Here is a 23,831-nt window from a genome sequence, read left to right on the forward strand (position 1 = left end):
ATCCCTTTTCCTTTTTTTCCTCCCTTTACATTCCTTTCCTTTGTGTTACTTCCCTTTGTATTTATTTTCTTTGTTTTCCTTTTCTTTTCTTTCTTTTCCATTTCAGTGATTTTCATAGTTTTGGGGGATTCTCCCTCCTTTACCATCTTCTTCTTGCTTTCCCCTCCCTTTTTTTTTTTTTTTTGCTTTCCATTGCTTTCTTTTGTTTTACATTTGTATTCTTTACTTTATGTTATTTAAAGACATATATTGGAATGTAGTAAATTATTTAGTTCACCTATTCTTACCTTAATTATTCTGATTTCAGCTTTAGATACACTTTTATATATTTCCTTATATTGGTATGAAACCCTGCCCTCCAAGTGATGCTTAGCCTAGGCTATGGTGTCCTGAAGCCTTCTTCTCCTAGGAGAAGCCTGCAGCCTGTGTCTAGTAATGTCACCACTAGAGATGGCCCGAATTGGTTGCCGGCGAGTTACGCCAGGTAAGTCTTTCTCTCGCCCCTCTCTGGCGCGCTCTCTCTGGTCTCAGCCTCTTCCCTCCGGCTACACCCTGGTCTCTCCGCCCCTTGAGCCTGCGCAGTAGCTCTCTGACTGGCCACGTGGGGTTTCTGGAAAGTTCCAGCAAATTCCCCTAATTTGCATATTGGATCACTTAGCAACAGTCTATGCGACTTGTCTGACGCTTACTCTCCCTTCCATGCGCCTATTGGGTTTCATAGGCCTAGATACTCTTGTGGCCATTTTTCAGAAGGCAAATCTGCAATAATATTTTGTAACCTTCTTTTGGGGGTTACACCACCCCTGTGCATGATTTTTTCACTGTATTTTGATTTTGTTATGCTATTGCATTTCTCTGTGTGAGACACTCCACAGCCCACTGACACCCAGAGCTGTGCATAAGGTAAATTCTGCCCTTTAGTAATTAAAACCAGACTTTGCATTAACCTCGTAATTTTTGGTTGAACTTTTGGCATGGATCCCCCTCCGGCATGCCACAGTCCAGGTGTTACTTTTTCATCACTTTTGTGGCCAGAAAAGAGTCTTTGTAGGTTTTAAAATTTGCCTGCCCATTGAAGTCTATGGTGCTTTGCCAGATTCGCTCGTTCGCGAACATTTGTGGAAGTTCGCATTCTCTGTTCGCGAACCCAAAATTTGATGTTCGCGACATCTCTAGTTACAACTCACTTGTAGATAAATGTTGTCTCAAATAAAATAAAATCTTTCATTGCACAATACTGATTAAAAAGGTTTAAAATGTATTTAACTACTGTACACACAGGTTAGCTGCTTTTTACAAGAGCACAGAATTCTTCTCGCAGGCTTTCCCCCGCTTGGTCACTGTACTGACATCCCTTGTGTGTCTCTATCCTTCACACTTCCTGTGTAGTTCAAAATGTCGCCTGTGACGCCTCCCGATTTTGTCACAATCGACAGGACTCATCAGTAGAATGGAGTCACAGCGGCTCTGCATTTGCTGAAAAGCTTGTTTGTGGGTTTTGATTGGCTCTTCATTCAGCCTCCCACCCTTGTCATCTAAAAAAAAGAAAAAAAAACTTTATTGTTCCATTTAAAAATTACATAATTGTATCCCTACCCTTTTATTTAAAATTATCATTATGCAATAGTGCAACTTTTGGATAGAGCCAAATACCCAACTAGCTCCTTCTCTAGACAGCCAGGGAGTTCAGTTTGGGTGAGAGCCATGGTTACACACAGTGTTCACTAGTAAAGATGTAAACACCAGTGATACATTTTAGAATGTAAATCAGAGAGAGGAGAGCTTTTATAACAGGCAAACACTGACTAAATCATTTATACATTTTTAAAAAGAAGCAATTTTGTTCCTTTCTTTAATTTTTACTACAGTTCATCTTAAATGTAAACATTGTTCCAGCACCTATCAGCACGGTGCTGTGTGATGCAGTCTTAATGGGGGTGTGGGGGGGGGGGGAGCCCATGACTTACCCCAAATGGGGCCATATTATTATTATTATTATTTTTTTTTTATTTATATAACGCCAACATCTTCCGTACCGCTGTACATAATACAACAAATAATGGGGAACAAATATACATAAGAAAGACACTGTACTGAATAGAATAAATACAAATACATACATAGTTGACGTGTAGTTGGTACATGTGCATATGTTAAAATTACAGCAGTATGAGAAACACTCGGAGGAGGTCGCTGCCCTTGCGAGCTTACAATCTAGAGGGTAGTGGGGAGGAAACAATAGGGAAGGAAACACAGGGGTTAGTGGGTGAGGCAGAGTGCCGTCAGTGCTGCCTATAGCAAATTATAGGCTTGTCTGAACAGGTGTGTTTTCAGAGTACTTTTGAAGGTTTCCAGACTCATGGCATGACGAACCGGCTGAGGGAGAGAGTTCCAAAGGAAAGGGATAGCCCGTGAGAAGTCTTGGATGCGAGAGTGAGAGGAGGTGACTAGGCTGGAGAACAAAAGGGTCTCCTGTGAAACTTGAGGTTTCTCCTACGAGATAATTTTTAAACTTCTTTTTAAAATAACTTTTCAGCATTTTGTAATCAAGTTTATCAAAATTATTTTAAGTATTTTCTTGCTTGCTGGTGGCTTAAAATGGATTTTATGATGAGGTGTGAAAATATCACCTAGGAGAAAACTAAAGAGAAAAAGTGAATTGCACATGGGCCCTGGTGTCACAAACTTTAGCAACACCACTGGGTTGCAATGCAGATTTGTAAAAATGTCATCACCAAATTTTAAAGCAAAGTATATGGCAACTCCGCTTAAAACTTGGTAATATAGGTATTAAAGAGAGCATGATCGGCACCAGAAAGCATACAGCAAATATTGGAGGTAAAGGGGGTATCCGTTGTACCTCCAGACCACTAATTCAATTACAGCAGGAAATAAAGTGGACAAGAATCCGGGCACCAACCGCAGGAAGATCCAATCAATCTACATCTTTATTGCCTCCCCAATAACTTGACATACATGGTAAAGTGTGGGCCTGACAGCTGTTTCGCTGGTAACAACCTGGTTCATCAGAGGCCTCTGACGAAGCAGGTTGTTACCTGCGAAACGGCTGTTAGGCCTACACTTTACCGTTTATGTTGGGTTATTAGGGATGCAATAAAGGTGTTGATTGATTGGATCTTCCTGCGGGTGGTGCCCGGATTCTTGTCCTCTTTATTCCCTGCTCTAAAAAACTTGGTAAGTAAAAACAGGACAATTTGCCACAAGATCGAACGATAATAATGTACCTTTTTATCAATAGCAACAAAGTGTAAATGTACTAATCAGCTTCTTTTTTTTATCTTTTTTCTCAGTTGGTATTTATCTTATTAAAAACACAAATAGTTAAAACCCAACAACCAATTAATCAGGGATGTCTGGGAATTGTATATCCATTTGTTTTAGTTAAGAATTTTGTGTGATCGTTAAGGATTTTGCATGTAAAAATGCTTTGTGAATTGACTTCTGTAAGTATTAAAAAAAACTTGCTTCTGTCAGCACATAAAAGCATGAAATAGAGAACAGAAAAGGGTCATTAGGAAATATGTCTGTTCGACCACTTGTCTCCATAACATGAATGCCTCAATAAATATTACTGACTTAGTGCTTTTTATGCAAAGTTAGTATTCTCTGTGCCGGTGAGCTTGATCTGACATCAATTAAAACAAAGCCTATCAACAGAACCCATGTAACAATGAGAAGCAGAAGCATTCTTTTATAACAAAGCTAGACGGTGCTGACTGGGTCTGGGATCTCCATCATACAGGAATGTGTCTGAGAATAGACAGAAGGGGGGGGGGGGGGGGGACATGAGCAAAAATGAGAAATATGGAAATAGCCAGGTTTTCTGGCAGTGTAAAGTCTATAGTCATAGCAGACCACACAGTTAGGGATGGTTCATTTCCGATTCCACAGAAATTTCGATTTCTGCCAATGCCAATTTCCGCTTTTCCGATTTCTCATTTTCCGTTTTTCCGAATTACCCATTTTCCCTTTTTCTGATTTTTGAGGAGTATTTTGTTAATCATTTTTGTATCAGTGGATGCTAAAAAAAAAGAAAAAAAAAATGGAGATTGTAAAAACGGAAATTGTAAAAGTGTGATTGCTTTTAACCACTTGAGGACCACAGTGGTAAACCCCCCTAAAGACCAGGCTAATTTTTACTAAAATGGCCACTGCAGCTTTAAGGCCAAGCTGCAGGGCCGCACAGCACAGAACACGAGTGACACGCCCCCCCCCCCCCACCCCCCACCAACAGAGCTCTCTGTTGGTGGGGTCTGATCGCCCCCCAGTTCTTCATTTATTTTTAAATAAATATTTATTGGTGTGTTTTTGTGTCTTTGTTTACTATTTGTCTTTTTTTTTTTTTACAAACCCCTCCCTTTCCCCAGCCGGCCAATCCTGGCGATCGGCTGTCATAGGCTTCTGCCTATGACAGCCGATCGCTCTCTAGTGCCCCAGGGGGGCAGCCGAGTCACACGGCTGTCCCCAGTATAGCGCTGCTGCTGATTGCAGCACTGTACTATATGTAAAGACGGCGAATCGCCGCTTGGAGACTGAAGGCGGGGTGAAACTCCACCCCCCGAGCAGGAGATGCGCACGCAGTCTGCGCGCGATCTCCTGTAAAACAGAGCCCCAGGACTTGATACCAATTGGCGTTAGGCGGTCCTGGGGCTGCCACGGCCATTGGCGTGGAGCGGTCGTAGAGTAGTTAAATTACTGCTGTGACCTGATTTTTGCTGAAAAGTTCTGCATTCTCTGATTTTTTGCTGAAAAGTTCTGCATTCTCTGATTGGTGCAATGCTTCCGAGTTCTGTGATTGGGCTGAAACTACCGAGTGGAGGTTTTCTGATTTCCGATCGTAAATGCAGAAGTTTCAATTCTGTGGAATCTGATTGAGCATTCCTACACACAGATAGGCCCAGTGAACACCAAAAACCTCTAGCAGATCTGCAAAACGCTAAAGGTTTTTGAAGCAGATTATCAGAGTGATTCTAGGCATGTTTAGAGACTAGAGAGGGCCCAAACGGTTCGCCGGAGAACTTGTCCACGCAAACTTAGCTGGGTCGAGTTCGCGGTGAACCACGAACACTTAGCGAGTTCGACCCGCCCCTATACTACATCATTGGGCTAAAGTTTGACCCTCTACATCACAGTCAGCAGACACATGGCAGCCAATCAGGCTGCACTCCCTCCTGGAGCCACCCGCCCCCTTATAAAAGGCAGCAGCATCGGCCATGTTCTCATTCTGTGTGCTGCAGTATTAGTGAGAGAAGGGAGAGACATTAGAGCAGGTATGTCAAACCGGTCCTACAAGGGCCGAGATCCTCACACATTTTTGATACAGCTCAAATGAATTGATGGGTCTGAATCAGGAAAGGTGTGGTCCATCAGGTGGAACACATTCCTCTCTTTTTCAGTCCATCCTAAACACTGGCATGGATCTGGCCCTCCAGGCCTGGAGTTCGACACATGTGCATTAGAGTGATAGGGAAAGCGATAGTTAGGAGGTCTGTTAGCTTGCTCCTTGCTGATATTTGTTGATGAAAAGCACCCCAAAACAGCTCTTTTGAGAGCTAATGTTCTTCTGATGTGTTTTTTTTGTGTGTGTGCCACTGACACTGCATATACAGCCCTGTCTGTCGCAGCTGGCCCTTGCTAATTGCTGTACTGTGCCAGGCCCAGCACATTCACTACATACCTTTCACTGCCTCTGTGTGACTGCATTTTGTATTATACAATACCACCACCAGTCAGTGCATACCTTTTCCCTGCACCTATGTGACTGCCCAATTGTATTATAGCAGCAGTCACTGCATACCTTTCAGGGATGCTCGGATGTGCCTCATCCAAGAATTCGGAAATCCGCGGATTTTTTCCCGTGAATGGCGTAATCACACGCGGATTCACGCCCGGAGGCGGATTTTCTTTTAACGTTAATAACAAAGCCCCCATACATGCTACAGTCCCCCAAATAGCATGGATTATCGAGGTGATAAGGGGCAACATAACTTCAACATAAAAAATTCCCCCCCAAAAAATTTTTCTAGAGAAAATGGATGTTAAAGTGAAATCAACACTTTAAATGGGGCTATTAATTGGTAATAAGTGGTTTTAAAAAGGGATATACGCGTTAAGCAGTCAAAGAGGTGAAGGCGAGTTCCAATGGCACTTGGCGGCGAAGGTACCGCTGGAGGAGGATGAGTGGCTGACGGCAAAAAGGCTCCAGAGAGGTTTTTGTAATTTTTTTTTTTTTTTTTTTGCAGCAATTAGCAATGACATCGCAGCAGAGTTGTCAGTGGACACGGGCAGTGTGAACGCAGAGTGCAGTGGTGGTAGCGACTGAGTCAGGAGAAGGACTATGCGGGCGGTCAGTTCAGCAGCACAGAAGGACCACGGCAACATACTGGTGGTAGTAGTAGCAGCACAGCGTCATTGTGCTGGCCAAAAAATTAAATGCACCCGGCGACCCGGGCAGTGTGAACACAGAGTGTAGTAGCGACTGAGTCAGGAGGACAAAGCGGGCGGTCAGTTCAGCAGCAGCAGCACAGTAGTAGTAGCACAGCGTCATAGTGCTGGCCAAAAAATTAAATGCACCCGGCGACCCGGGCAGTGTGAACGCAGAGTGTAGTAGCGACTGAGTCAGGAGGACAAAGCGGGCGGTCAGTTCAGCAGCAGCAGCACAGTAGTAGTAGCACAGCGTCATAGTGCTGGCCAAAAAATTAAATGCACCCGGCGACCCGGGCAGTGTGAACGCAGAGTGTAGTAGCGACTGAGTCAGGAGGACAAAGCGGGCGGTCATTTCAGCAGCAGCAGCACAGTAGTAGTAGCACAGCGTCATAGTGCTGGCCAAAAAATTAAATGCACCCGGCGACCCGGGCAGTGTGAACGCAGAGTGTAGTAGCGACTGAGTCAGGAGGACAAAGCGGGCGGTCATTTCAGCAGCAGCAGCACAGTAGTAGTAGCACAGCGTCATAGTGCTGGCCAAAAAATTAAATGCACCCGGCGACCCGGGCAGTGTGAATGCAGAGTGTAGTAGCGACTGAGTCAGGAGGACAAAGCGGGCGGTCAGTTCAGCAGCTCAGAAGGAGGACCATGGCAACTTACTGGTAGCAGTACCATAACACCAAAAAAATTAACCAAGGTAGGCACTAGGCAGGTAGTAAATGTCTTTATAAAGGCAGGCATAGTTAACAACAGCACATGCAGCAGCCACTTCATGTCCCCCTGTGTCCGACAATAGGGGCCAGGAACTCACCTTCCACCCAAGCCTGGTTGATTTTCAGGAAGGTGAGTTTGTCCACAGAGGCGTGGGAGAGCCGAGATCGCTTCTCTGTGACCACGCCACCGGCCGCACTAAAGCATCTCTCTGAGAGGACACTGGAAGGAGGGCAGGATAGGAGTTCCAGGGCGTACTGGGAAAGCTCGCTCCAGATGTCCAGTCTCTTGACCCAGTACTCCAAGGGGTCCACGGGGCTGTCGGTGTCATTGAGCCCGCTGGATGACCCCATATAGTCAGACACCATGGTGGTCAGTCGTTGCTTGTGCTGGTTGGTGGTGGATGCTGTGGCGGGCACCTCTGTTCTGGGCTGCTGCACTGCATACAGGCTCTTGCTTAGGTTCTTCAGGTCTCCGGGGTGCCAGTTGCTGCTGCTGCTGGTGGTGGTTGTTTTTGTGCTGCTAGTGGCAATGGCAGGCACCTCTTGCTGGCTTGGCAGAGCAGTTACAGTGGGGGTGGAAGGCTGGGGGAATGCTTCCAGTAGTCTGCGCACAAGGGCCTCCTTCAACTCCCTTGTGCGTTGCTCGGTGGTGGATGTCGTCATTAAGTCTCCCAGCTTCCCCTTCAGACGGGGATCAAGCATCAAGGTAATCCAGATGTCCTCCCTTGAACGCATCTGGATCACCCGGGGGTCCCTGCGAAGGCAGCGCAACATGTGCACAGCCATGGGAAACAAGTGGGCCCTGCCAGCAAGATCTTCCTCGTCCTCGCCATTGTCCCATAACGCATGCCTGTCCTCTTCCTGTGCCATGTCGTTGTCCTCCTCAAACCGCCATCCACGTACAACGCCTGCTGCACTCTGCTCCTCCTCCTCCTCCTCATTCAGGTTAGGGACCTCCAACTCTTCCACTACCTGCTGTGAGCCCTCCTCTGAGCTGGACTGTGCTGCCATCTGCTCCTGTTCTTCCAGCTGCCTCAGGGCTTCATCCCCACGCTCAATTAAACTGTCCATTGCCTGCTCCAGTAGACAAACCAAGGGCACCCACTGGCACACAGAGGCCCGCTCCTCACTGACCATCTTGGTTGCCTCCAGGAAGGGACTCAGCACCAGGCATACTTGCTGCATCAGTGTCCACTGAGTGGCAGTAATCATGGGGACTTGCTGGTTGCTGGGGACACTTGGGTCTAGCATGTAGGCCCTAAGAGCCAGCCTGTGCTGACACAGCCGCTCCAACATGGCCAGAGTCGAATTCCAGCGAACTGGCATGTCGATGATCAGCCGGTGTTGTGGCCTTCCATACTGCTGCTGTAAGGTGGACAAGAGTGCAGAGGCAGTGGCTGACAGGCGGAAAAAGCGTACCACCGCCCGGGCATCCTGCAGCAGCTCGCTCATCCCCTGGTAGGTGCGCAAGAAGCGCTGCACCACAAGATTTAGCACGTGGGCCAAGCAGGGGATGTGCTGGAGGTTTCCCTGCTGCACTGCTGCCACCAGGTTGGCCCCGTTATCGGCTGCCACATACCCCACTTCCAGGCCTCTGGGGGTCAGCCACCTCCGCTCCTGCTTCCTGAGGGCGGCCAGGACGTTGGTGGCCGTAAGCCTCTCCTTCCCCAGGGTCACCAATGTTAAAAGGGCTTGGCAGTGCCGAGGCTTGGCGCTGCTGCTGCCGAGGCGGGCTTGCTTTTCGGGTGCTGAGGGAGTGTCATGACAGGACCCTTCTGCATCCCCCCTGATCCTGCGTGGTGGCACCACTAGCTGGGCTGATGCGCTCTTGTCCTCCCTCCCTTCCATCAGTGTCACCCAGTGGGCCGTAAAGGACAGGTAGCGACCTGTCCCAAATCTGCTACTCCACGAGTCCATGGTCACGTGGACCCGCTTGCCCACAGAGTAGTCCAGGGAACGGGCCACGTTTTCCACCGCAAACTTGTGGAGTGCTGGGATCGCGCTCCTGCTGAAATAGTGGCGACTGGGGACTTGCCACTCGGGGATGCCAAATTGGAGCAGCATCCGCATGGCGCTCCCCTCCTGCACCAGGGAGTAGGGAAGCAGCTGTGATGCCATGGCCCGGGCCAGCAAGCCATTTAGTTTGTGGATCTGCCTGTGGCTTGGAGGCAGAGGCTTGGTCAGACCCTGAAAGGTGTCGCTCAGCAGGGTCTGACGACACTGGGATGCAGGGGAGACAGAGGAGAGAGACGAACACTGGCTGCCAGCCTCAATGTCTGTGTCCTGAGCAGCCGAGGTGGAAGAGCGCTTGCGTGCTACTACTGCTGCTGCTGTGGGGGATTCACGACCCTGAGGGAGGGAGGATGCTGCTGCGCTGGTGGGCCTTCTGCTCTCAGGAACCCCTGCCAGCAGTGCCTGCTTCCTCTTAAAGTCCGCATACTCGCGGCAGTGGCGGCTTCTCAGGTGGCCCTGGAGGGATGAGGTAGAGTTGAGCTGAAATTTTCGTAATTTCGCATTACTATAATTACGCATGCGAAATTTGCGATTACGATGCGAAATTAGCGTAGCGAAATTGCCATTAAAATCGTAATTGAAAATACCGTAAGCGTAATTTTCAACGCGAAATTTCGCGTTTCGTTCATGCCGTAATTTCGCATTAAACGCTACCGTAATTTCGCATTAAACCGTAACGCTCCGTATAATATAAAAAAGCCGCCGACTTTAAGGGTTAATAGCAAAGCCCCCTTGAATGCTAAGAGCCTCAAATTTGGAGAATATATTAAGGAGATCAGGAGGAATAAGAGGAAAAAAATTTTTTTCAAAAAGACCTTATAGTTTTTGAGAAAATCGCTGTTAAAGTTTCAAAGTAAAAATGTATACATTTAAAAACCCGCCGACTTTAACGGTTAATAGCAAAGCCTGCTTAAAGTTTAGGAACACCAAATTCCCAGGGTATATTAAGGGGATCAGTGGGAATAAGAGCAAAAAATTTTTTTTCAAAAAGACCTTATAGTTTTTGAGAAAATCGATTTTTAAGTTTCAAGGGCGAAAATGTCTTTTAAATGCGGAAAATGTCAGTTTTTTTTGCACAGGTAACAATAGTGTATTATTTTCATAGATTCCCCCAAGTGGGAAGAGTTTTACTTACTTCGTTCTGAGTGTGGGAAATATAAAAAAAAAACGACGTGGGGTCCCCCCTCCCAGACCTCTTTAACCCCTTGTCCCCCATGCAGGCTGGGATAGCCAGAATGCTCCGCACCGGCCGCGTGGGGCTCCGCACCCTGACTATACCAGCCCGCATGGTCCATGGATTGGGGGGTCTCGGAAGGGGAGGGGCAGCCAAGCTTTCCCCTCCCCCTCCGAGCCCTTGTCCAATCCAAGGACAAGGGGCTCTTCTCCACCTCCGATGGGCGGTGGAGGTGGAGGCGCGATTTCCTGGGGGGGGGGGGGGGGTTCATGGTGGAATCTGGGAGTCCCCTTTAAAAAGGGGTCCCCCAGATGCCCACCCCCCCTCCCAGGAGAAATGAGTATAGAGGTACTTGTACCCCTTACCCATTTCCTTTAAGAGTTAAAAGTAAATAAACACACAGACACTTAGAAAAAGTATTTTAATTGAACAAAAAACATAACCACGAAAAAAGTCCTTTAATATTCTTAATTAACCATTAATAGTTACCTGTCCCTTTAAAAGCCAGTTCCCACGCAATATCCTCGGAAATATACTAATCAACGTCGTCATCATCAGCAGCATCATCATAATCCAGCTCTTCCTCTGACTCCCCCGCCTCCTCTTCTGTCCCTACATCCCCAGACACAGACCCCTCTTCTTCATCACCAGAACTCAACAACGCTTGTGATTGTGGCCCGATCTCAATCTCTGCCACATCAGTCCCCAGTAAGTCCTGAGCTTCTTGCATCAGCAGGTTCCCAGATGCCGGACTGAGGGACAGAACGCTGTCATCCTGGGAGGGCTGCTGACCAGTGGGTGCTGGGGTGGATGTCACAACAAGCGTGGGATGTTGGCTGCTGCTGCTACTGCTTGGAGTGGTGCTCACAGTAGAGGTCTGGGAGGAAGTCATGATGTCCATGAGTACGTCAGGTTCTATTTGCTCAACCACCACACGGGGACCAGAAACTTTAAAATATTTGGACAATGGCGTCCGCTGACTTGGCCCAGGCTTTGCTGCCCCCTTTTCTGCTGCATCACGACCACGTACAGCTGGGCGTCCTCTCCCTGGACGTGGAGCAGTCCCAGAAGTGGCTGAGGCAATTGAACTCCCTTTCCTCTCACCCCGCGAAACCCTGCCAGACATGTTGCTAGTAATGAATCACTGGATGCAGTGGGCACAGTACAAGGTCACTGAAGGATGCAGTGGGCACAGTACAAGGTCACTGAAGGATACAGTGGCCACAGTACAAGGTCACTGAAGGATGCAGTGGGCACAGCAGTGGGCACTGGATATACAACTAGGTCACTGAAGGATGCAGTGGCCACAGTACAAGGTCACTTAAGGATGCAGTGGGCACTGGATATACAACTAGGTCACTGAAGGATGCAGTGGGCACAGTACAAGGTCACTGAAGGATGCAGTGGGCACAGTACAAGGTCACTGAAGGATGCAGTGGGCACAGTACAAGGTCACTGAAGGATGCAGTGGGCACAGCAGTGGGCACTGGATATACAACTAGGTCACTGAAGGATGCAGTGGGCACAGTACAAGGTCACTGAAGGATGCAGTGGGCACAGTACAAGGTCACTGAAGGATGCAGTGGGCACTGGATATACAACTAGGTCACTGAAGGATGCAGTGGGCACAGTACAAGGTCACTGAAGGATGCAGTGGCCACAGTACAAGGTCACTGAAGGATGCAGTGGGCACAGCAGTGGGCACTGGATATACAACTAGGTCACTGAAGGATGCAGTGGGCACAGTACAAGGTCACTGAAGGATGCAGTGGGCACAGTACAAGGTCACTGAAGGATGCAGTGGGGACAGTACAAGGTCACTGAAGGATGCAGTGGGCACAGCAGTGGGCACTGGATATACAACTAGGTCACTGAAGGATGCAGTGGCCACAGTACAAGGTCACTGAAGGATGCAGTGGGCACAGCAGTGGCCACTGGATATACAACTAGGTCACTGAAGGATGCAGTGGCCACAGTACAAGGTCACTGAAGTGTGCAGTGGGCACAGCAGTGGGCACTGGATATACAACTAGGTCACTGAAGGATGCAGTGGGCACACAAGGATGTCACACTGTGTAATGAGATGCTCATATGCCAGCGAGCGAGCGAGCAGTGGGCACTGGGCACGGCACAAGGTCACTGACAGAATGAATGAACAGCGCTGGCAGAGAGTGGCGGCGCCGGCGGTGTGACTGGCTGCCTGCAAAGTGTATAACTGTCACTGGAATATACAAGTGAACACTGCAGCTGCACTAACCTGCCTGCCTGCACTCTACACACAGATAATCCCCACTCCCACTACACTGCAGCACTGAACCTGCCTGCACAGCACTACACACAGTTAAATAATCACTAGACTCCCACTACACTACACTGACTACAACTAACTACAGCAATCACTCACTGACTAGCTAACTGTGTACAGTATAAGAGCAGTGTTAGCAAAAAAAACGCTTTGTTTTTAACACAATAAATGCACTTGCTCAAACAACAATGGCATGGAGATAATTCTCTCAGCACCACAGTCTAACAAGGACAGAGCTTTTCCATCATGGCCGCCGCTTTATATTCAGGAGAGGAGGGCATAGCTCCCCTCCTGTGATTGGTTGCTAGGGCCTGGCTGGGGCACTCTGATTGGCCTGCAATGTGTCACTTCCGCATAGTTTGACGCATTTCCGCAAACCACGACTTCAGCACCGGGTTTCACGAGCGTGAATGCGGATTTCTGTCCGCATTCACGCGAAGCCGAAGTAGATTTTCGTGGTTGAAAATCTATTCACGGATTTTCGTGTCCGAGGCGGAATGCGTCAAAATGGTCGTGAATCCACGCGTAAGCGTGATCACGACCTGGCGGTGAGCACCACTGATACCTTTTCCCTGCACCCGTGTGACTGCACAATTGTATTATAGCAGCAGTCACTGCATACCTTTTCTCTTTACCTGTGTGACAGCACAATTGTATTATAGCAGCAATCAGTGCATACCTTTTCCCTGTACCTGTGTGACTGCACAATTGTATTATAGCAGCAGTCAGTACATACCTTTTCCCTGCACCTGTGTGACTGTACAATTGTATTATAGCAGTAGTCAGTGCATACCTTTTCCCTGCACCTGTGTGACTGCTCAATTGTATTATAGCAGCAGTCACTGCATACCTTTTCTCTTTACCTGTGTGACTGCACAATTGTATTATAGCAGCAATCAGTGCATACCTTTTCACTGCGTCTGTGTAACTGCACATTGTATTATACCACCAGCAGTCACTGCATACCTTTTCAATGCACCTGTGTGACTGCACATTATACCACCAGCAGTAAGGTCAAAAAAGTGTTCAGTACCTCACCTTTATCAAAATGAATGAGGCATGGATCCCGGAGGGCTACTGCCTGCCCGAAGACTAATTCAGTCCCCACACACATCATCTCTGCCTGCATGCCATGTGGCTGCCTGCCCCAAGACTAGTCGCTCCCCACACAGCATCTCTGCCTGCAGGCCGCTTGACTTGCTTCTCCGCCACCACCAACAGGGTCCAGGACTCCAGGTGGATTCCTGAATTTTTATGACCGCTGCTGCTAGCAACGGCTGCTATCAAACATAATAATTTTTCTGGTGCGTGTACATGCCTAATTTTTCTGGCTGCACTGCAGCTGCTACAACAAAACAAAAGGCATATTCATGTGTCAATTCCCCTTCATATTCATTACCTTGCTGCATTGAAGGGGCTTGCATATCACAATAAAGCAATGACCGGCTATATGAGTGTGTTGCTGGGCACACCTTACCCAAGATAATAAGGCGTTGCTTCATTGTGGACTGTTGTTCTGTCATTGAGCTACCTCAGCCCGACCATATGGGCTTGAAAACCGCCATCGCCTGCACTCTCGCCATCGTGCGCACAAGTCCAGCACGGCCATCACTACACAAACAGCTGTTTGCGGTGCGTTACACAGTGAGTTTTATCTGTCAGTGTGAAGCAGTACACTACTTACACTAACTGCTGATCCATGTATACACACGCAAGATGTTTTCATGCACTTTAGGCCTCCAATTTAGCAATGCAATGTGATTTTTGCCTTTTAGGGATTATAACCATGCTGTGCGTCAGATCTGTCTTTTTCCCCGGGACTTTTGGCATGTATCCCACTCCGCTATGCCCCCCTCCAGGCGTTAGACCCCTTGAAACATCTTTTCCATCACTTTTGTGGCCAGAAATAGTGTTTCTAGTTTTTTAAGTTCGCCTGCCCATTGAAGTCTATTGCAGTTCAAAAAGTTTGCAGGTTCGCAAACTTTTTCGGAAGTTCGAGTTCGAGGTTCGCGAACTTAAAATCTGAGGTTCAAGCCATCCCTATTAGAGACGTTTTCTAAAGATGCCTAGCATTTTTTGGTGCTTCTGTGTAGCAGATTTCATATATTGTTACAGTAAAGCTGTTACTGAACAGCTTCTGTAACAAAAACGATTGGAAAACCACTCTGATCTAGCATTTTTCAGAGCCGTTTTCCACTTTCCTATACTTTCCATTGAGACAGAAATGCCTCAGAAATCTGTGTAGTTCCCCAGATGGATGTAATGTGCTTTTGTATTTTGTATTCACTTTTGTTCTGTTGGTCATGTGATGTGGTTTATTTGCATATAGATGGCCTTTTGGGGTTGGGTATAAAGGTGTCACCTGGGTGAGGGGTGGTACACCTAGGGAAGGGCAACACCCGAAACATGTTGTGTGTACCACTGTGTGCTCCCAATACAATTTGAAATTGCAAAGCCATTGGTGTGCAGTCTCCGAGTTTGTTTGTTTCAAGTGGTTGCAGGAAGTGGAGTCCATGCTGGACTCTGTGGTACCGGCAAACTGGTTAGAGCTGAAGACCAGAAATTAAGGAGAATGTGTGGTCTGTATATCAGATGACCAGCAAATCAGAATGTTGCAAATCAGCTGATCAAGCTGATCACATGCTTCTCCTTGAGTTCTCCTAAACATCACCATCCCTACCCATTGGGCTTTTACTTATAAAATGATGAATACAAATAGATTACTTAAATAACCAAGTCATGAACATGGAGTATGGGGAGCATAGCAGTTTTGGGTCAGAATTCTTTATTAGTAGGAGAAGTGGAAAGAGGGGCAGAACTAGTGGGAGAGAAAGTTCTGAGGCGAGAACAGCATGGATCAAACTATAGTTGTGGCAGTATTTGCTGGGAAAGGGGGGGGGGTGATTACAATGTTCATATTCAGGCCCATGGTTGTCTAACTTTACCACTATTGTAACACATATATTCTAGCCTGCAACATCACGGTATGTTCAAGTCAGCTTCATCACTCTTGGTCATATCAACTACTCTGTGATTAACGTTTGTAGCCGGTGAACTGTTTCTGCTGCCCAACCCAAAAGAGCCTGCTTTTCCCCTTCCCAGAAACTGGCATAACACCTACAGGCACCCTTGGTCATCCAAGGTTAAAGAACACAAACATTACGCACAGTTGGCTTTGTTATCACAACTTGCTTTTGACCTGCTAAGAACTTTGATGAATTACCTCTACCGCTAAGGAATTTTGTTTCAGAATTCCAAAACAATTTGACAACCGTGTTCCAATGAATGTGTTGCCCTGAATGCCACGAGTCTTTGTTTTTTCTATGCCTTCATGCTTTGAGGTTTTGTTTTTCCATGCCATCATTTATTTGCTTTGTAAAGGGGTTATATTGTAGATGACCAACCCGATTGAGCCAGCGTTAGAGCTTTTTGATTTTTATCCTCTGCCCAACAAAATGATCTCACGCCAGCCTAGTGCAAAATTATTCGATTCCAATCCGCGAGAATTTTATCTCGTTGGAATACCAGAGTGAGACTGATCCAGGCTTTACTGTAACAGTGAAGTCAGCTGTGGGCAACATCTATATTGTGTTTAAATATGTACACGTGGATAGCTAAAACCTTCTCCTATTGTTCTCCATAATTTGCTGCTTCTGTGTCTTTTATTATACAGAGGACAGAAACAAAGGCTTGGATGTGCATTTAATAACACCATAATAACAAGTCTTATTATAACATCTGAACACCTGGTACTGGGACAATGCAAACCGGACCTAATAACAAGGGTATCATTATCTTTCTGCTCTTTCTGAGGTCATGCAAAGCATATTAGTGTCACTTACAGAGCATAGCAGTAAATATGGGACTAAGTAAAGTTAATAGGCAGGCTTATAAATGTATGTATAGAAAAAAAGTCTACCATTAGATAACTGTAATAAAGGTTTATTTTTCCGGCTTGTGGAAATTTAACTACCTGCCGACCGCTCCACGCCAATGGAGTGAATGGCTTCCTATTGCAGGAGACATCTCCGCTCTAATGGCGGAGCTCTGCTTCGCCTTCAGTCTCCTAGCGGCAGTTGCTGCTCGGAGATAGACGTGAGACCGCCATCTAGTAACTATGTACAGCGCTGCAATCTAAGGCAGCGCTGTATTGGCGACAGCTGTGTGACACGGCTGTCCCCCTGCGGGACACAGGAGCGAACCGCTGTGATAGGCTGACAGGGGGAGAGAGGAAGGGTGGAAGGGAAAATAAATAAAAAAATAAGCAAATTTATTTTAAAAAAAAAATAAAAATATTTATAAAAAAAAAAATAAACATTGGGGGAGCGATCAGTTGAGTTGTGTGGCCCTGCAGTGAGGCCTTAAAGCTGCAGTGACCCATTTAGTAAAAAAAAATGGCCTGGTCACTAGGGGGGTTTAACACCGCAGTCTTCAAGTGGTTAAAGGAAAATTGCAATTTAATTACAAAATTGTTAAAACCTTTCAATGTATTGGTGTTGCACATGTCTATTAGTAATGTGATCGGCTGCTTCTGTCTCTCTCACTCCTTCCCCCTTGCGGCTGGTTGCTCCTATGATGTTGCAACCAGGAAGTCCTGGCGCTAGGGAGGAGGAGTGAGAAAGACAGAAGCAGCCGATCGCCATGGGCTCACTGGATGAGGTGAGTGATGCCAGTAGCTAATGCCGCTAATTACTTTTTACAGAGCGGGAGTGACGCAGGCCATCGGAAACGCGGAGAACACCACAGACACAGATAGGACAGACATGATTATCTCATCCTGTCACATGTCACCTCGGGTACACTTTAAATAAATATACTAGAAACAGTCAATAGAAGTCAGTTAACACCTTCTTGATGTTTCTACAATGATATATTAGGGTGTGATTCCTATTTATTTTCCTATCCATGCTTTCATAATTTCTGCTAGTTACTAGCACAGGCCCAGTTGCTATAACCCTCCTGGGAAATTAAGACACATTTCTTAGCTGCAGCTTTATCCATACGAGGTCACGGGGGAATGCTAGTTTTTCGTTTTCTCTAGCCTATATTTGTTCATTTTTTTACCCCCTTCCGTTAGCATAATAGAAAAACACACAGGAATGACTTCACTATATTAGACAGGAAAACAAACCATTAAACGTGAATATGTGCCTTGCTAAATATCCGCTATTATTGTTAATGTAGAACCTCAACTGGGATTTGGGATTTTGTATCTAAAATCCTTCCATGTCTCTAGTCCTGTTTCCAAGGATCAATTCTAAACAGCTTTATCCAGGTTTTATTTAAAGGGCAACTATCGCAAACATTTTTATATGTAAAATACCTGTATATACTTGCATATAAACTGACCCGTGTTTAAGCCGAGGTACCCACTTTTCTCCCAGAAACTAGGAAAAAGTTATTGACTCATGTATAAGCCCCCTCCCCAGTATAGCTCCCTCCAGAGTAGCCAAATGTGCCCCCAGTACAAGTCACCCCCCCTACCCATAGCCAGATGTGCCCCAAGGATAATACAGCTGTGATTCAAGATGCCACTAGATGGCATCATAGACATAAGACAGCGATTGCCACATAGGAAGAATCCCCGATCATTGCACCGCTGACAAGTTGCTTGCATGCTCTGCTCAACAAGCCAGGGGACACAGGTAGTCTTGAGCAGCAGAAAACTCTGCACACCATGTTGCAGGGGATGAGGGGCACGGACACAGCAGGGAGCCAGCTGGCAAGAGCAGGATCACTAGTGCACGATCCTTACACTCCTCTGCCAGTAACAAAACCTGGTCCACCATCCATTCTGCTCCACTGACTTGCATATAAGCCGACAGGATAACTTTTCAGCACATTAATGTGCTGAAAAATTAGGCTTATACGCGAGTATATACAGTACATGTAAATACATACAAATAAAATGTAAGTTCTTTCCAAAGTAAAATGAGGCATAAACTACTTTTCTCTTATGTTGCTGTCACTTACAGTAGGTAGTAGAAATCTGAACTGGTTTTAGACTAACCCATCTCCTCATGGGAGGTTCTCAGGATTGTCTGTATTCTCAACAGGACTTAGTAAATGGCAGTTGCTCCGTCTAACTGCCAAAAAAAGTGTGCAGGAAAGCAGGCCAGCATCTTTGTATAAATCATTTTCAAGGAGTCTTTTATAAAGCATAAAGGTCATACTGAGAATCCCCCATGAAGAGATAAAGTAGTCCAAAACCTGGCAGTTCTGTCAGATTTCTAATACCTATTCTAAGTGGCAGCAACATAGGAGAAAAGTAATTGTTGGCTTATTTTATTATGAAAGAACCATACTTCTTGTTTCTATGTGTTTACTTGTATTTCATTTTTTTTTGTGACAGTGTTCCTTTAAAGTACAACATTTCACAAGCTTTTTGCTGCATTTCATACTATTGTAAAATTGCTTGGATGTGAGAAAATATGATGTTCTTAGAGAGTAACTCCAGTGAAAATAATGCAATAAAAAGGTGCTTCATTTTTACAATAATTATATATAAATGATTTAGTCAGTGTTTGCTCATTCTAAAATCTTTCCTCTCCCCGATTTACATTCTGACATTTATTACATGGTGACATTTTTACTGTGGGCAGGTTATGTAGCTGCTCCTAGCTGTTTGGGCTGTTAGAGACAGCTGTAAACAGCTAATTCCTGTCTGTGAGCCTTGTTACATTGTAACAAACTGCCAAAAGTACTGCGGTCCCAGAGTTTCTTGTGGGAGGGGTTTCAACATAAAATCAGTCAAACAGCGCCCCCTGATGGTCTGTTTGTGAAAAGCAATATATTTCTCATGTAAAAGGGGGTATCAGCTACTTATTGGGATAAAGTTCAATTCTTGGTTGGAGCTTCTCTTTAACCTCCTTGGCGGTAACCCCGTGTGTGACACGGGGTAAGCCGCCGGAGGGTGCCGCTCAGGCCCTGCTGGGCCGATTTACTTAATTTTTTTTTTTGCTGGACGCAGCTAGCACTTTGCTAGCTGCGCCAGCACCCCGATCGCCGCCGCCGCGCGCCCGATCGCCGCTATCCGGTGCGGCGCGCGCCCCCCCCCCCCAGACCCCGAGCGCTGCCTGGCCAATCAGTGCCAGGCAGCGCCGAGGGGTGGATCGGGTCTCCCAATGACGTCCCCAAAAGTGTCCTGGATCTCTAAGGATCCTAGCAACACCCCTGTACTTCACTACACACTACACACTTTCAAAGCAGGGCCATTTCTTGGGCGACGGGGGAAGCCCTCCAGGAAATCCCGTTCTTTGAACGGGATTTCCTGATCGGTGATCGCCGAAGGCGATCGAAGCGGGCGGGGGGATGCCGCTGAGCAGCGGCTATCATGTAGCGAGCCCTCGGCTCGCTACATGATAAAAAAAAAAATTTAAAAAAAACTGTTGCGCTTCCCCCTGGCGGTATTTTTCATACCGCCAAGGGGGTTAAGAGAGATTTATCAAAAGGTTCTGCTGAGGTCTACTCAACAGTGTTAGGCATATTTGCTCGTCATTTATGAGTAGTCATTACGAGCCTAATGAGTAGTCTAATTACATTAGAGAAGTCCATTTAAAAAAATAAATTGGGGGGCAAAGCAGAATGTTCATTGCAACCAATAGAAATGAGCTGAGCTCTGGGCCCTCCCCTCTCTATATAAGGCGGATGCCGTTTTGGATTAACTCCTTGTTGTTACTCAGTACTGAGTGGAGAGGTTTTGTTAGAGAGAGCGATACTTTGTATTTGCAATTTGCAATTTTTTTACCTGTAATTGTTATCTTTGTAATTTAGTTAAAGAGTTAGCATACTTATTATTTGCTTTGAAACAGGGCAGTTTCTAGGTGAAATTGCACCCAGGGCGAAGGTGTAAAATCCCCCCCACCCCCGTTGACTCGCGGACGCTTAGGGCCCCTTTCCACTAGCAATCTCAAATCACAAACGCCAGCGATTCCGATGTTTCATTAATTTTGTTATGCGATTGCGATTTTTCATCTGCAGTACATTATCCCTCTTAAAATCGCTCCAGAAAGCGATTGTGACTTGCGATTTGCAAATCGAATCACTATAGTGGAAAATACTTCTCATGATTTCTATGATAAAGTAGCAACCCTAGCGATTTAAAAATTATTAGCAATTTGCAATTTAGCTGTGCAGTGGAAAAGGGCCCTTACTATTTAGGGACAGTCACACAGCCACAGGCCACAAGTAGATCTGCCTACTTACTAGTGACCAGCAGCTCACCCAGGAGGAAGCAGGGACCAGGAGAACATGCAGGTGAAGAGAGCCTGGAAAGCCGACTCCTCCTGACAGCCTGCAGTACCGCTACAGGACATCAGGTGTCATCACACGGGGGTGACGTGATGAAGACTTGACGTCTGATGCAGGCAGCCCAGGAGGAGTCAAGGAAGGTGATTGCGCTGGTAATCTTGTTTCTTCTTCCATTTGGCTACACCACACGTCACCAGCTCCCTAGCGGTTATGTCCTTCTGCCTGCGCCCCCCTTCTTCTACCTGCACCCAGGGCGGTCGCCCTTCCCGCACTGCCCAAGAAACGGCCCTGCTTTGAAAGTGTGTAGTGTGTAGTGAAGTACAGGGGTGTTGCTAGGATCCTTAGAGATCCAGGACACTTTTGGGCACGCCAGCTGAAAAATGGGTGTGATCATGCACCAGAATGTGGGTGTGGTCATTGGTGGAACCATTTTGACATGAACTTAACAGTGGTCTAAGTAGGCCTGCCCAGCAAAATGTTAGATGAAGCCCCCTCTCCATTAATGTAAACAATCAATAAATGCAGCATATCACATAAATAGTCAGTGTCACCTAAACACATAACTAGGCATAACTAGTTACCTAGCTTCTGTGCTGGCTGATCTGGCTTTCTGCTGGGTGACCTGGCCTGCTGACCCCCCCCCCCCCCCCCCCCCCCAGGAATTTCCTGACCTTCTATCGGATGGGTGGCAGCATGGAAGGGGGTTCCATGCTCCCACGGGCCTCCCATTAAGGCACCACAACTCCCAGCATGCCCCATACAAGAACCACAGCTCCCTGCTTACCCCCATAAAGGCATCACAGCACCTAGCAGAGCATTACAGCACCCAGTATGCCCATATAGAGGCACCGTAGCACCTAGCATACCCCGCATTGCTGTGTGCTGTGGTGCCATGCTGAGTGCTATGGTGTCTCTATGGGGCATTCTGGGTACTGTGTGGTGTGTGGTGCCATGCTGGGTGCTGTGCTGCCTTTGTGGGGCATGCTGGGTACTGTGTGGTGCCATTGTGGGTGTTGTGGTGCCTCTACTCTGCTTGGGGGACTTCTGGGGCACCCCAGAATAGATCCAGGGCACGTGCCACTGATCTTTGGGGCTAGCAATGCCCCTGGTGAAGTGAGAGTGTGTAGTGAGTTATAGTTTAGAGTTATAGTTTAGAGACAGGGATTTCATACATTTAGCAGTAGTAGTAGTTAGGGTCCAGGGATAGGGAAGGGACTTAAAGAGAAACCCCAACCAAGAATTGAACTTCATCCCAATCAGTAGCTGATACACCCTTTCCCATGAGAAATCTATTCCTTTTCTCAAACGGATCATCAGGGGGCTCGGTATGGCTTATTTTGTGGTGAAATCCCTCCCACAGTGTGATGTCAGCGCCTCACAGTACTGAGGTACTGACACCACACTATGGGAGCCTTGTTGCATTGTGGGAAGTAACAACTGTTTCCAACTGTCTAAAAAGCAAGCAGCAGCTACTTCCAGTGACATCACCTGCCAGCAGTAAACATGTGATAAATGTCAGAATGTAAATCAGGGAGAGGAAAGATTTTACAATGGGCAAACACTGACTAAATCATTTATATATAATTATTTTAAAAATTAAGCACTTTTTTATTACATTATTTTAACTCGTGTTCCTCTTTATGTCTTGTACACACACCTGACTTAAGTCTGCTGAGGCGAATGATAACGACAACCTTAGCTAACAATCAGGCGTGTGTACTGTAGCCGGAGACCGCCCGACCCGCAAGGGATCCGCTGGGCAGATCTACTCAACCCTAGTAACGCCAATTCCCCACCCGTTGTTGCACAATTTTCCAATTTTCCTTGCACTAGTTTTTAAAATCTTTCCCACTGTTTGGAAGATATGTTGGATGATGTGCAGCATAGAGAGTTGTGGGGGACATTTATCAAGAGTGTCTGAGACAAAACATTAGTATGTTTTTAGAAATCCTTGCAGAATTGTCTCAGACATCCTAAGAAATCACTAAATAGTGCAGATTCCTTCCTAAACTGTTAGGAATAGGAGGAGTTAAGATGGTTTCTTAGGCAGGGCAGTGTGTGAGGGGAATTGCTGTTGCTGAGGTAACCAATACATCTGCTGTATTGCATCAATGCCCAGCATTGGAAGGGTTATGCACAGAACAGCTCCACAGGATTCAGCAGGGGGATGAGCACTTCAAAAATCATGTCTAGTCTGCACTGCTGCATCTGTAGAACTGCTATTAAGCACTTCTTAATCTGTGGCAGTTTAGGAATGGATTTGCAATTTTCTTAACTATAGTGCAGCTGTAGAAATCCACGCTAAACTACTGCTATTACATATGATATTACATATGATTTAGGAATCTTCTTCTTATCATGCAGAACAGTCCCTCTGCTGGTTAGAACTGTTTAAGAACAAAAAACTGGTAATGCTTTGATAAATCTGGCCTGTTTCTATAAGCAGTCACAGGTGTCTTGTCTTCCCTTCATTCCTTTGACATGGTGACAAGAGAAAAATCTGAGGTAATTATTAAGGATCTAGAGCCTAATCCATAAGCACTGCATCCTAATAATATTATTATTTCATTCGTACCTGTATTTGGGAAAATGTGTTCTTTCTCTTGTCTTGTCTTTATTGAACATATATATATATATATATATATATATTTTTTTCCATTGTCGAGGCTCCTATATCTTGCCACATCTTTTTTTCCCATTTTTTATTTGCCATTAGCTAGATTATATTGTGAGTCCTTCTGAGGGATAGTTAATGACACTGTGAATTGTTCAATGTTCTCACAGTATAAATGTCAGCACTATATAAATGCATATTAGTAAAAGCTAGCAAGAGTATGCCGTTTGGGCATAGTTGGAACTTGAGAAGAGGAAGTTGTAGGTTTATGAGGTAGAGAAAGTGCAGAGAGAGTAAAAAGATATTATGGCAGCTGAG

The 23,831-nt window shown here is 46.2% G+C and overlaps 1 long non-coding RNA gene across 1 annotated transcript in view; it reads right to left on the bottom strand.

Annotated features, from left to right (window-relative positions):
- Nucleotides 1-1,237: 1,237 nt before the first annotated feature.
- LOC137545030 (uncharacterized) overlaps nucleotides 1,238-23,831 on the bottom strand; it is a 41,628-nt gene continuing 19,034 nt past the window's right edge. Inside the window, exon 2 of the long non-coding RNA XR_011025971.1 lies at nucleotides 1,238-1,535. This is a non-coding gene — a long non-coding RNA (uncharacterized lncRNA). The remainder of the gene's footprint in view (nucleotides 1,536-23,831) is intronic.

Source organism: Hyperolius riggenbachi, chromosome 2 (genome assembly GCF_040937935.1).
Source record: "Hyperolius riggenbachi isolate aHypRig1 chromosome 2, aHypRig1.pri, whole genome shotgun sequence".
NCBI lineage: Eukaryota > Metazoa > Chordata > Amphibia > Anura > Hyperoliidae > Hyperolius > Hyperolius riggenbachi.